Source organism: Pleurodeles waltl, chromosome 8 (genome assembly GCF_031143425.1).
Source record: "Pleurodeles waltl isolate 20211129_DDA chromosome 8, aPleWal1.hap1.20221129, whole genome shotgun sequence".
NCBI classification, from domain to species: Eukaryota; Metazoa; Chordata; class Amphibia; order Caudata; family Salamandridae; genus Pleurodeles; species Pleurodeles waltl.
Window position 1 is genome coordinate 780,522,941 of NC_090447.1, and position 12,909 is coordinate 780,535,849.

Sequence of the window (12,909 nt, forward strand, 5' to 3'; positions counted from 1 at the left end):
TACCGGATAGTACAGGGGGGCCACTAGCACTCTGTTTGACCCCAGCTCTTGTCCATTAGGATCATTCTACAGGGGGCCGACCTGTCAACCGTTGTGATAATCCCATTAAGAGTCTCCATCATTCTGGGCTTCAGCCTGTTGCTGAAGACACTCAAGAGTAGAACACTTTCTCTGCACCTTGCAGATTTCTGCCTTGACAGTTGTCCTCTAGCTTGTCACCAGAACAGCTCAGGCAGGTCTCCCAGGGCATATATGTCCTCCCTTGTGGGTACCATGTCTTCCCCCTCAAGAATGGCCTCCTACTGGATTGCGGGCATACAAGGGACTGGTTTCCCACGTCCCCACCTCCTCCTCCCTTCTTAGCAGGTACCTGGACCATTGTTTCAGTCTTCCTATTGCTTTGACTCCACTCATAGGCTGCCATAGACCATGTCACCATTAGCACCCACCCGAGCAACCCCAATATTTCAGAATGGGCCTGGAACTTTAACTTCATCACAATATTATGTTCCAGATTGTTCTCAAGCAGGCAGTCCACAGGTATGCCTTTAAAAGAACTAGAGCTCTCACCCCACTTCAGGAAAACCATTGCCATGGGGCTGTCAGAATTCACAACTTGGTGGCGTACTTTGGAATGACATACTCAGGAGGTAAATTAACAAAATATTGTTTTAAAAAATATTGTGATACAACAGCATTGTGTAAAAAATGTAATTGGGTCAAAATATTGGGATACACAATATAGAAGGTAAGATATTGTTTTGTAGATAGATAATATAGTTGTTTGTAATATTATTGTATCTAATATTACTTACTTTATTATAGTTGTATCAAATATAATTTGTTAACAATTAAACATTTTATTTTTTATTTTTAGGCATTAATATTATTATAAATGTTTTTTTTTTTTTTATTTTAGTTTCCACCTTTTAATGTGTAAATACACTTTTTCCACAATTGTTCCACAATTCATCATTTTTAGTGTAGTAGTGAGTTTGTAGCAGATTGGGGTGGAAATCTATTGAAAAAAGAAATTAATCGTTTGTTTTCTGTTGCATTTTGTATGGTATTTAGGGTATTAATTAATAATAAGTTATATACATTATTTTACTGATTGTTATCTCAATAACATGTATTTCATTTATTTTTAATTCCTTGATTAGTGTATTTATTAATAACATTTTTAAAATTAATGTTCTATTCATTATTTGTTTTTATTGTGCTTACGTAGTTACTAATTTAGTGTATTAATATTTATTACTAATTTAGTTTACATTTTTAGTTGTTATTTGGTTGGTATTTTTGGGGTACTATGAAGGTAAACACATGTATTTATAAGTGTATTTTTTTTGTTTTATATTTGTAAAGTTGTTTTTGTAATATGAGGTTTTATTGTGCAAGGTGATGCAAGGCAATGCAAAGCCTTCAGTATGATTTACAAAGCCACACAAGGGGTGTTTTGCGCCGCCCTGTATGACTTTGTAAAGAAATGTAAATCAATGCATCAGATTGCTTTGCATTGCACTACATTTTTGAGTGGTAGGTATTTCATGGGTGGAACTTGAGCATTACTGTGCATTCACCCATGGAGAAATATGTTTATTTGTCCATGTTATTTCCTCTTTTCTATATGTGTTGCATTCTGCATCCCTCACTGAAAAAGGAAATGGACTCTCAGGGTTGTTTTTGTGCAAGAGGGTATTCCTTTCTGCACAAAAACAATTCTGCCAGTAATGCATGCACCCTTGCACCATTGGGCAAAAGGTGCCTGATTTGGTACTAGAGGGCATATTTATACTCTTGTTTGTGCAAGATTTGCATCATTTTTTTAAGCAAATCCAAAACAAACTTATCTACATATTTATATTTTGACGCTAGACCTGTCTAGCATGAAAATATTGGAGTTAGCATCATTTTTTTTCTGTGAAAACCTACCTTGCGTCAAAGAGATGCAAGGTAGGCATTCCCGGGCAAAAAATGACTCTAAGGCCTTAGCACCTTATTTATCCTTCAGTGCAAAAATCATGCACAGGAGGAGTAGGGCCTCAAGTAATGGCGCTAAGCATGCTTAGGGCCATTATTTAACGCCTGGGTCAGGGCAGGTGTTAGGGTACCTGTGGGCTCATTTCCATGGATGGAGACCATGGAAGCAGCACACAGGTGCCCTTCCCTGCCTCCAGGGACACCCCCACCAACCCCTTCCCACACCTGGAAGACACCTAAGGATGGGGGACCCATCCCAGGTAAGTCAAGGTAAGTTTTTCTAATTTATTTTTTAAAGTGCCATAGGGGGGCATAACTTGGGCCCTCCTACATGGCACTGTGCCGAATGGCCATGCCCAGGTCGACGTAAGTCCCCTGGGCATGGCCATTTGACAGGGGGGAATGACTGCTATCTTTACTGAGACAGGAGTCATGTCCATGGGGGTTGTGCGTCATAAAACGATGCTAGTCAGGTTAGTGTCATTTTTCGGACTCTAACCTGATGAGCGCCATTCTTCAATGCACTACCTCCTGTTTTCCTATGCCTCCCCCACCGGGTTAGCATCATTTATTTTTATGTTAACCAGGCCTTACCACTGGCTAGCGCCATTCCTTAAATTTGAAGCCCAACTGGCATCCAGGAATGGTGCTAGCTGGCGGTAAACTATTTGACGCAAACCTGCGCTAATGCAAGTTTGCGTCAAAAAGTATAAATTAGGACCTAGGTAGCTTCAAGTGCACCAGTACAGGTAAACAGCTGAAGAATGTCATACCTTATTAGAAATTAAGTTCTGCACTTGCCTCCCATTCATGCAATGCAGCACATCAACTTTGCTTGCTTATCTTCTTTTAATGAACTTTAAGTAAATATGCCCCTAAATATTTTTTAAGAAAGATTAGAAATTCGAATGGTATATCTTTTCCTGCAAAAGTCCAACACGTTCCCTGCTTTTGCTTACATTTAGTGGTAATTGTAAATCTAATCCTTCCAAAGTCAAACCTTTCTCTGCATTTGTTTTTGTTGGGTTGGAATAGTAAATTTATCCCCTCCAAATTCCATCACTTGTCCTATTGTTGCTTACACTGGAGTGGGAATTACAAATCTATTCCCTCCAAAATCCAGCACTTCTGCTTTTGCTTATGTTTTGTGGGAATAAAACCTATACCCCCTCCAAAGCCCACCGTTTCCCCTGATTTAGCTAATGTTGGAGTGGGAATAGTATATGTAACACCTTCAAAGTTCAACACGTCACCTACTGTTGCTTGTACTGGAGTAAAAGTAGTAAATCTAATCCCTCCATAACCTCAAAAGTGCAAAAATTTTCTTTTTAGCTCGAGTGGGTGGCCCTGTGTTAATCCTATACTTAAAAACTCTGGTTGAAAAACAGACATTTAGAGTGATCAGATTTAGGCCAAGATTTGCAAAGGTTTGGCACCTGGCTTGCGTTTTTTGATGCACACTCGATCCAAAACCTTTTTGCGGATTTACAAACAAATGCAAAATATTATTTGCGTTGACTAGTAAGGAAAAGTAATGCAAACCAGCATCTAGTGCTGCTTTGCATTATTTACCATTGAGTCCTCAAATGAGTAGCAAATGGGAATTCCCATGTAACCACCCATACCTTTTTATACAAAACCCTATCTACTAACATTAGTAGACAGGGTTTTGCGTAAAAAGATAATATTGTATGAAAGCAGGCATTAAAAGGAGAAATGTTTTAATTTATAGTTTCTTTTCTGACTCTGCGTGTGTACTGTACTGTACAGCACAAGTACAAAGTAGGAAAAGTTTTAAAGCTTGTCTAGGTATAGTAATTTGAACTGGAAGGGTGACCCTTTCAGACAAAATCTAAGCTAGACTCATGCACTAAGGCTCAAATGTGTGAGTGCGTGGTGCTCGGCAGCAAAATACTGCGTGAGAGCTAGGAAGAAGGGAGGAGAGGGCCATATCTCTGTATATATGGCATTCCCCTGCTCTCTCCTTCTCACACAACACAGCAACATTTGTGGAAGCTGCACTGCATTGTGTGTAACTTTGTTTAATATATGGGCTTTAGAGCATAGTGGTGTTGACCAGTGATCCAAAAAAGGGCTGCACTTCGCTTAAAGCTTGATAACTATCTATGGTTCCCTCCTCTCTGCATATGTTTCAGCAACCTATGCCTGATAGGTCATTGTGCTGAATATCCATTACGAAATGGGTGTGGTTAATGGATGTAAAAAGAAGTTTAGGTATGAACATGCATATAATAAAACACACTCACAAATGAGAAACTAAATTGCTGTTCACAAAAGTTACACCAAATTTTTTTTTTGTGGTAAAAGAGCCACATATACATTTCAGCCGGGCCTTGGAGTAAGTCAAACACCACACATGACCAATATTTCATAGAAATCAATACAGGTGTAAAATAACACTAACTCAACACAATAACTTAAGGAGTTCTAATTAGAAAAATGCTGTCAGGGTCTTGGGCTTCTGTGCTCACAAAAGCTTTTAAAACGCCCAGGAACGTGACTGCATTTTTCTAATAAGAACTCCTTAAGTTAATCGATCGGAGACCGGTATTGAGCAACTAAGTGCTCCAATTTTCATAGGCCGGTTGCGCATTTCAGTTGGATGAAACGAGATTGCATTTGTAGTAAGCAGATATTTAGCTGGTAAGCGCTCAGGCGGTTCTTGTACACAGGATATCTTGGACTGCAGGACTCTTCAAAGCACTTGCAGCTGTTAAAACCACCCTTGAAAGAGATCTGAATGAACCTCAGTATAGCTTTGGGCTAGTGACAAAATGGCAGTCAGAACTTGTCAACTAAAATACAAGAACCAGGTGTCATACCAAGGCCTATGGTGACGTGCCAATTCCATTTTTGGAAACACTCTGGCCCAGTTCCTCTCACATTTCATAAGTCGCTAAAGCACTTATGCGTTGAGCTCTAGTTTATATTCAGCAAAGTGCCCTTCGTTTATGATGCACTCTTCAAAATATGAAATGATGCATTTCCTACAGTTTGTCAGTACATGCAGCCAAGTTTAATTCTCCTGATGCAGAGCAGGCCATCGCAAATGAAAGCAGTGCTTATTTAATCTACAGCTAAAAAGAATTCCAGTTACGAAAGCGGGCTAGCTGAAACCCATGACTTTATAAAAGCATATTCTGGTTCTATGATTGCCTTAAAAGTTATCGTTTGCAAAGTCAGACCTTTGACGCTATTCCTTACTGTTTAGACACACAAGGTAATACTTAGGAACCTTCTAGACATGTTGTCCAAATGCAACCGCTTCCTTGATAACTTCAAGAACAATGCATTTAACACATTAGGACCCAGATTTACTAATGCTTTGTTCCAATTTTTGTGTCACTTTTCACAAAGCAGGATTGGCGTAGGATAGTATCACAAAAGTTACAAAGTGCTTTGCATTACTTTGTGTCAAGAAAGCGATCCAATGCAGCCACCCATGAGTTTCACCACAAATCCCTATCTACGAATATTGATAGACAGGGACTTGCACCAAATCTTCCTCTTCTAGGCAGGCTTAATGAGGAGAAAAGTTGTTATTCCTCCTTGTTCTTCCAACTTTGCATGTGGGCTGCATTCTACGTCACACATTTACAGTGGGAAATGCCTTAAAGCATAGTTTTTGTACTGCACAGTGCCCTATGCAATACAAAACCTATGTTTCAGAGAACACATACACCCTTTGCAGTATGGTGCAACAGTGAGTGAGCTACTGCCAAAAGTGCTCAAGCTCCGGTGGGGAAGAAAATGCACCATATCATAGTAGATATAGCACATTTTTTACCTCTCCTTTTTACGACTCCTTGTCATCTTGAAAAATCACACAGTTTCTTTCGAAAATAGGAAAGGTGTTCCAACATTTAAGTACTGAATGTGAGGGGGTGGAGTACCAGTGCCTTCTATTGCATCCCTGTCTGAAAATCTGCCCGCTCCACACTTCCAGAAGTGAATATCACTGTACAGAACATCCCTTTCCATTCTTTATATTTAGCTCATCCACTTTTTGACAGGTTGTGAAACCACATGTGCGACTTTCACATCTGGACAATGCAGCACATAACAAACTACACATAATGCAGCCAGAGAATGCTGTAGATGCTTCTCAGCCCTTGGGTGTACTTCTTCAAAAGTCATCCCTAGGTACTCACTAAAAGTGGCCCATTAAAATGTTATTATTTTCCAACCATGGAAACCGTGGCTATCAGGTTTTCTGCTCCACTTCTATTACTTTGCCTCTCATTTTGAAACTGAAACATAAAATTCAGAAGGTAGCTTCTCTTGACAAATATGAGAAAGTTATCCTTTTAGCATGTTCACCCCAATTTTTTCTGACTGATACTGGTGGTAACTAACTCTGACTGTGCCCAGGGCTCAGCTAACCAGGCCAGGGTCAGTGCTCTGAATAAAACATATGGCAAAATAGTGCAATTACAATTGGCAATGACAGACGTCTGTAAGTCCCTAGTATATAATAGGGCAAAGGGGATTCCAACTCCCTTTAATTCCCTAGTATATAATAAGGCAGGGAAGCTTAAAGGCCCGGTAGATTTCCTGCACTGGAGTGTGCACTGCTGTGTTTCCTGCTTTCATTTTTAAAGGCAGTCCTGCCTTGCAGACTGTCTTTAAAAAGTAAAATATGCACAAATTCGACTTTTGGAATTAAACATACTTCCACTGTGATAATCTATCTTATTTTTACATATAAGTCACCCCTAAAGTCTCCACTAAGGGTGCCATATTGCTATAAGTATGGATGTTGTAAAATATGTTTTATATGCCCTGATAACAGGAAAACTTCCCCTTTCATTTTTCCTCATTGTAGATACTTAGCTCCAGAGGGTAACATGGGTATATGTCACATAAGCATATGTTATTACTAGGAAGGAGCTAAATGTGTCATAAAAGGGCTCAATAGATTGTTAGTGATAGATTCAACAACCTGCCACTGTTGAATCCATTGTAACTAATACAAAACATAAGTTATAGGACTTCCTTTTCTGTAAGCCAAAATCCAGCCTGCTAGTGGCCTTTCCTGCTTGGTCAGCCCTAACAGGATTAGCCAGGCTGCTTTGATGAGGTGATAAGGGGCCTGCACTGAGCAGAGGTTATCTGATGGAGGGAAGTCTGCAGCTACAGAGGACAGGCCAGGAAGGAGGCTGGGTAAATCAAACTGGGCTTCAAAGGCAGTAGGACTGGAAACAATGCCAGACTGGCATGTCCTCTCATCCCTATACCATACACATAGATAGCAGGCTCAGGAAAGGAATTTGCAGATGGTCTGGAGGGAGAGTGTTAATGGAAATAAGCCACTCCAGTAGGCATGTTTAATCAGGTTTTGCTCCTCTAGAACGAAATCGTCCATCTTGGATTTTAAAATGCAGTGCTTTATGGGAAAAGCCACAGTCTGGAGGAAGCTGTCATGCTTTTGGGCACCCGACATTTCATTGGACAAGGGTGCCCCCTCCTTGTCCGCCAAGATGATTGATTAAATATGGTTGAGCTGCATTGCAACTGAGATCTGCTGCCTGAAATCACCAGAAGAACAAGGACTGACCTACCGGAACCCTGGTCTGCAACCACAAGAACTACATTCTGAAGTACTGTTCCTATTGCACACTGGAACAAGAGCCCAAGGACTTTGCCTTGCTTCTAAAAGGACTCTGGAGAGTACATCCTGAAAGCAACAGGTTAACAGAGCTTGCCTGCACTATCTATCTCAAAAGTCCCCAGCCTTATGGATTGGGCCAGGTGCATTGTGGGAACAGTAGCTCTACATTTCAAAGAACCATCTCAGAGTTTCTAGACTCTTGGATTTGTGTTTTGGACTCTTTGAACCCTTAAGACGAATTTCAGAAGAAGTTCCAGAAGTTTGAAGAAGTTTGGAGCAACTTTTGGAAAAAGCTCCATAAGTGGACCTACCCAACGTTGTGAGTCCAGCCAACTACCTTCTACCGCGCTACTGCCTGGATATCAGGTTCATCCTGCTGAAAGGTCCGAAGCTCAAAACTTCCAGGATTTGACCAGGGCCTCACAGAAAAGCAGTCCGATGACATTGCATCAAAGCTGGCTTGCTGGAGAGGACCGTTCAACGTCGAGAGAGAAAAGCTCCAGAAAAGATTTTAAGTGGGAAGGTAACATTTTGACCGAGGCTTCCCGCTCAGTGTAGCTGAGCAGTGCTCCATCGCGGTCTGCCTCAAACTTAGACTTTGTTCTGGTCAAGCATGATCAGGTGTCCCCGGTTGGTGCTATTAATTTGTAGGCATTAGAAAGTAATTTTCTTAATTTAATCTTTCAACATTCACAACTCTGGTTCCTTATATTAGGCTCCTGTTGTTTTGGTGTAAAATACAAATATTTACTATTTGGTGTGGGATTCTTATTGTGTGTTGTGTCTTACTTATTTATTGTATTGTTGTATTTAAATGCTTTATATTCCTGCCTTCTAAGATAAGCCTGCCTGCTCATTTGCAAGCTACCAGGGGTTGATGTTTTGAGGCCCTGACTGGCCATAGTATTAGATTGGTGGCCTTATTGCTAGTTGCAGGTGTGTACTTACCCCTACTAATAATCAGTCTCTAACAATAAACCCATTAGAATTCCTGCACCAGTCATTAAGTGGACCTAACAATATAAAAGGTGCAGTTAACAGAATTACCGCTAGTATTTAATGCTTTTTAAGCAGAGGAAAATAATAGCAAACCAAATATATTCTGTGAGAAAACAGGGCTGATTGCAGAGGCCCCCTAACTTTTTGCCCCCATTTTTAGCTGGTGTTTTCCTGACTCCGGCAGTCCCAGAGCCTGTGCTCTGTGTAAAAGCAGTATGAAAATTAGGCTAATTATGATTGGCTAAGTCAACCTACCTATAGGTCCCTAGTATATGGTAGGGCATGTAGGTTTAGGGACCCCAGCATTGGTAGTGCACCCATAGGTGCACTGCTGAGGGGCCCAGTGTAATTTTAAAGGCAGGCCTGCCTAGCTAGCTGCTTTTAAATTAAAGTTACATGCAAATTCGACTTTGGAATTAAAAGTAGTTCCAAAGCCTTAAACAACCTTATTTTTACATATAGGTCACCCCTAAGGTGTGCTCTATGTGCCCCTAGGGCTGGGTGCCATGTAACTATAAGCAGGGACCTTATAAAAATAGATTTATAACCTCTGGTGAGGTCAAACAGCCAGATTCGTTTTTCCCTCATTGTAGTGAATGGCCTCCATAGGCTGGAATGTGGAGACTTTATTTTAATTTTAAAAGTCCCCTTAAGTAACAGATACCACAAGTTTGGTATCAAATTATTTGTTATAATAAATCCCACAACTTCCAGTTATTGGATTTAATATAACTTGTTCAGGTAAGGAGTTTTAAACTTTACCTGAATAGTTGCCAACTTCAGCCCAGCAGTGCTTTTTCTGCTTTACTCTGATTGGCCGGCCTCTGGCAGCCTGGCCAGGCCACCTTGATGAGGTGTGAAGTGGCCTGGCTCAACACAAAGAGATGTGCCTGTGGGAGGAGATCTTCCCTCAGCAGATGGGGAAGCAGGAAGTGGGGGAGGCTGCCAAACTGGTCTTCAAGGGCAGGGAAGGACATTTGGAGCAACCCAGTAACACCCTCACATCCTGCAAACCCAGACAATTAGGTACCCCCTTGATTAGATTAGGAGAGCGCAGGAGAAGGGTGTGTTTAGGATTTTTAGCCACACAAGTGGGTGGGCTCAGCCAGGTGTAACCTCCAAAAATCACTTTCAGCCATGATGGGTTTTTGAGGAATGTTGCTCCCTGGGATTGATTTTTGCCACACTTCCCAGGAAGTGGTCATCACAGGGGGAAAGACCCTGCCCCTGGTTGTAGAACTAGAACCCCCCTGTGTTTCACCCAGGAGCAAGGATAAAACTGGCAGACCTGTACCCACAGCTCAGTTCCCTACCAGATCCCTATCAGATTCCAACAAGGAAGAACTACAGAAGAAGAAGGAATGCCCTGATGGACCCCTGGCCTGCACATGGACACTGCACTCTGGAGGACTGCACCAGCTGCACACTTGGGCTTCACCACAAGAAGGACTTTGCCTGGCTTCAACTGGTTCAAGGAGGGACTCCCTGTTTGCTACAGGTCAAAACTTGCTAACCAGAGTCCCCTGCATGAACTCCTAAAGAAACCAACCAGCTGACCACTGTCCAGTGGCCAAAAAGGAGTTTGTGCCAGATGCATTCTGGGAGTTTTAGTCCGTACCCTCAAGGAGCATCTCAGAGCTTCTGGAACCTTGGGGGGAACTATGGACCTCAAATGAATCTTAAAAGAGCATCTGGAAGAAGTTCCAGAAGTTTGGAGAACTTTGGAGAACTTTGAGAAAAAAGCTCCATAGAGGGTCTGATCCGCTGCGGCAACTCTAGCCGGCTTGCTTCAATCGCCACCCGACCTGACTTGCAGGTTCGTCCTGGTGAAGAAAATCTCAAAAAAAAAGTGACTACGTCCGAACGTAGGAGGTTGACCGGGACCTCCCAGGCAGTGTAACAGAAGAGGGCTCCAAGGACGTTCGATCAAGTTTCAGGTTTGTCCCAGTCGAAGGATTTTCACCTCAAAAAAACAACTAAGTCCGAAGGTAAAAATCTCCACCGATGGCTCCCGCGACACGCATCCGAGGAAGAGTTCCAGGAGGTCGGATTGGACTTGCAGGTTCGTCCGGCTGAACAAAATCACCAGAAAAACGACTAAGTCCTGAGGTAAACTTTTGACTGAGGCCTCCCGTGGGCTGCAGCCGAGCCGGGCTCCATCACGGTCGGCCTTAAACTTTGACCTTGCCCTGGTCGAGGTGCGACAAGATGACCAGATTGGCACTTTTTGTTTCTATCCGCTAGAAAGCATTAATTCTTTAAAAATTCCGGTTCCCCTGATCCAATTTTATTAGTTTTAGTGTCATTTTAATGTTAAGAATATTTCCTATCTTTATAAATTGATTTTGGATTCTTAAACTGTTTCCTGTGTTTTATTTAATTATGGTTTTATGATATTTGTATGCTTTACACTTTGTCTCCTAAGTTAAGCCTTGTCACTCATTGCCAAGCTACCAAGGGTTGAGCTAGGTTTAATTTACTGAGACCTAACTGGACCTAAGTGGAGGTTAGTGGCCTATTGCTAAGTGTAGGTACTTACCTGCCCTTACCAATAACCCATTTTCCAACACATTCAAATATAAATGAAGATAGAATATATAAGCAAAAGAGTAATTACCTTGTAGCCTGTGATCTATATAAACCAGTGATACTCAAAGTATGGCCTACAGGCTGCATGTGGCCCTTCTGACCATTACATGCAACCCCCTGGTCAACAGGAGCACTGGTCTCGACTCAGCACAAACGTTTAAAAAATGTTAAACAGGCAAGCATTTATCTAAAGGTTAAGTTAAGTTAAGGAAAGGAGGAAACTAGGGTGTTTTGAATACCTTAAATTTACAAACACCTTTATTTTTAAAGACATCTTGCAGAAATAAAAATAAAAAAATGATAAACTGTGTTCAAAATTAAAAAAATGTACATTATTAACATGCAGAACTGTTTCACCTTAGTACATCAAATTATATCTGTGCATTAAGGAGTTTTTTCTAATTGATAATTTTTAGAAACTTTCATTCCCTTCCCCTCATCCTGACAACAATGCCAATTGTGAACTAAGAGGCAAGTCAGTTATGTGCACTCTTTGGATAGCCTAAGTTTATATTATGCTTTAATAACATTATGGTTTAATAAATCAAATACAGGAGAAGGTTTTCTACAGCACACATTCCGAAGTTGTGTATTTGGAGATCCTTATATGATACTAAGAAAGGAGGGAAATGATTGTAAAACAATTGCCTAGGATCACACAGTTCATTTAAGTGCAGAAGCCGGTATTAATCCCACATTTCTGGTTTTCCATTGTGAAACTTAGACGCTAGTGGGCTTATTTACAAGCCCTGTGCATCGCCGGTGTGTCACCTTTTGTGACACACCAGAGGCGCATAGTGCAGACCCATATCTACAAAACCATGCAAAACCACTTTGTGTGACTTTGAATGCCCTCATAGATATGGAGTAAGGCAAGGCAGCACAAATTGCTGCTTTGCCTAACTCTGTGCCAGAGAGGCATTCCATGGGCTTTGCAGTTGGTTTTCCTGGATTTCGGCACATTCCCAAATTTACAAGAATTAGTAAACACTGGAATGTGTCCAGAATTAAGCCTCCCCAAGGGAGGCACAGAAAAGTGAAATATCTTTATTTCTCCTAATTGTGTTCCTCTTGCATATGTGCTGCATCATGCAGCACACATACAAAGAGGAAAAAGCCTCCATTGATGGTGTCTCTTCCTGCACAGAAACCATCCTGTCTTAGATACCAGCATCCTTGCACCATGGTGCAAGGGTGCCTAAGACAGCACTAGCAGCTCATTGTGTGCCACCACATGGGGAGAAGGCAAAAATGCAGCAAACCTTGTAGATATGGTGCATTTCTGCTCTTTCCTGGTGGCGCAGGACAGTGCTATCCTGTCACAGGGCTTGGAAATGAGCCCTAGATGTATATGTTTCTCTTCCCCTACACTCACCTCACTGTCAGTCCCCCAAACCCAGACAGCCACCCTGATAGCAGCAACGCAGCCATCTATCACATCACAGCTCAAACATTGTGGCCCCTCGGAGAATGTTTGCGACTATCCATGTTATAAAGAATAATAATCATCCTGCTATCAGGGATTAGATTTCATAGACTCTTTTCAAAAAGGTCAAAGAGTTTCAAACATTTTTCATAGTTCCCAAATCATTTCTAATAGTTTTCTCTATCTTCCTTGTATTCTTTGTTTTTGAGGTCCAGCCAGATTCCGGAGGTGAGGGGGGCTTTTGGTCAATTAACCTGTCAATCAGTGAAGCAAGAAACAT